At 29.6% G+C, this 2,368-nt stretch overlaps 1 pseudogene; it reads right to left on the reverse strand.

The window, feature by feature from the left end:
• Nucleotides 1-1,133: 1,133 nt before the first annotated feature.
• LOC111903797 (pentatricopeptide repeat-containing protein At3g59040-like) lies at nt 1,134-2,042 on the reverse strand (annotated as a pseudogene).
• Between the last annotated feature and the right edge of the window lie 326 nt (nt 2,043-2,368).

The raw sequence follows: 2,368 nt of genomic DNA on the forward strand, positions 1-2,368 counted from the left end.
TCATTTCATTTTTTTTCCTGAAAACACACATTTTACCTGTTTCATTGTTGAGTTGGACGCTTAATCATTAAATGAGCTGGTGAGACAGATATCAAGTTTTATGGTAAACATAACATTATATAACCCATCATATTTATCTCAGGAGTTCATTTAATGACTAATCGTCCGGGAGAACAATGTAACCGATAATTAATGTTTTTTCATAACAAATTATATTTTGGGACTTATTTGTAAATATGGTAAAATAATGATACTTTAATTCATCTAGGTAAACAATGCAATTGGTAAACAATGAAAAATGGTTAAATCATCATTTTTATCGGTAATTTATGTTTTTTCTAAATAAATTTTAGTTTGAGACTTATTTATAAATTATGGTAAAATAATGAGATTTTAGTGGAGATTTCGTTAACAAAAGATACTAGATATTTAATTATTTTTATACAAATTTAACTAAATAATCTTAATATTTTTCAAATATTTCATAAACTTCTTCATTTATTTTGAGACGTTTTAAATACACATCAAATTTTAGTGTAAAATATTTTAATAAAAAATTAATAGGACATTAACTATTAAATATTACTATATAGGATTTAGAAATATGTAAAAAAAAATTATTATCAAAATTAAGTGTGTTTGGTCTCAAATTTTAATTTTTAACTCTGATGGTCCTATGAATTAGTCTTGGTCCGGTCTTGGTCCCTGATTCAGTTAAAAAGACTAATATATCTTTATTACTTTCATTTAACATTATTTTTATATGTTTGTTAATTATTTATAGACAAATCATCATGAATGATCTATATAGTTTCTCAATATATCATGTTTAGTCCCTTATTCTTTTTTGTCTCTTAGAAGGTCCTTATGTTTTAAAACTTTTCGTAGACAGTCTTTATAACATTGTGTATATTGCTCCTTTAATTCCAAACATGCCCAAGACATTTAAAGGCAAAATCCTCTTTTACAAACTACATATACCATTCATGATGTTTTGTCTTAAAATAATATTGGCCCACAACCCCACTTCTACCCGCCCTTGTGATTCATTTCCCCGCCATCTTCATCTTCCGATAAGACTACCTTCGTCTTTTCCACAAAGACTCTCACCATTCAACCTCTTTATACTTTTATTAATATGATATCAAGCTATTATAATCATCGGGGGTTGGTTTAAAGGAGTCATTTTTCATTTATCATTGAAAATAGCCTTCGATCCTTATCATTGATCCATGCCTTTTTGTACATATAAACCATGACGTGAAAAAATAGTTTGTCTAGTTTCAAAGATAAAACTTCGCCTATCAAAATGGTTTCAAAATTTTCTTCCAGTTCTTCAAACTTCTTTGCCTACAACATCCATAAATCCACAGATGCAATTCAAAATACAAAGACGCAAATAAGAAGAGAAAAATAGAAGAATACCATACCTTGACAAATATCTTGAGAATTATTTTATATGTTACAATAGAAGGTTCAAGTCCTAACGATTTCATCCTTATAAGTATTCCTTATGAATTTTTGCATAGAGCTCCTTTTCCATATGCTTCCATAAGAGTAATATGATATATAACACTTAGTGGATAACCCTTCTTGTTTATATAACTAAACAACATTTCTACTTTGCTAAAACCTATTTCTTTCCCATAGGAAAAATTCAACACTAAAGCATTGGTTTCATTGAAATTCCACCAATAATTTAATCATATGATAATACCATCCGATTAAAGGGATGCATAATAATACCTCTGCAACAATATTCCATTTCTTTTACTGCTTAATCTAACTTAACTTCCTAAAACTAAGTCATTCGGAAGAGGTGGATTCTTTATTCTTCGTATTTTGAGCACAAAAATAATAGAGCCCACCATAACAATTTCACTCACCATCTTCCTCTTCCTATGTTGATATTCTTCTTCAGCAGAATCCTCAAAAACTTCTATCCTTTTCCTTATCTATATAAATCATTTGGGTGTCAACATGCCTTGAAAGATCACCTTTGATCGTCTTTGACCAATAAAGTTGGGGTCAAATCGATACATGTAAGCTTTTAGGCATACTAACACATGTTCATAAGCAGCGAATGAATATTACAATTCATATGTGTTCATGCAACAAGTGAGGATATAAGTTCATTCTCTAATTGTAAATACAAAAGTAATAAGAATTGCATAACATCATTGTAGCTATAGGTCTCTTTACTTGAGATCGAGTTCTTGCCACCTTTTCTTGGATGTAAGGACCCAAAGTAAAATCCCTCTAATGGTATCATACCCAAGAAAACCAAAAGAGAAAACCAATAATACCCTAGGAGATGGGAAGTAAAATAACCAAAACCCTAGAAGCGTTGTTTTGTGTCACCTTGGAG

This window comes from Lactuca sativa, chromosome 8 (genome assembly GCF_002870075.4).
Source record: "Lactuca sativa cultivar Salinas chromosome 8, Lsat_Salinas_v11, whole genome shotgun sequence".
Lineage (NCBI taxonomy): Eukaryota > Viridiplantae > Streptophyta > Magnoliopsida > Asterales > Asteraceae > Lactuca > Lactuca sativa.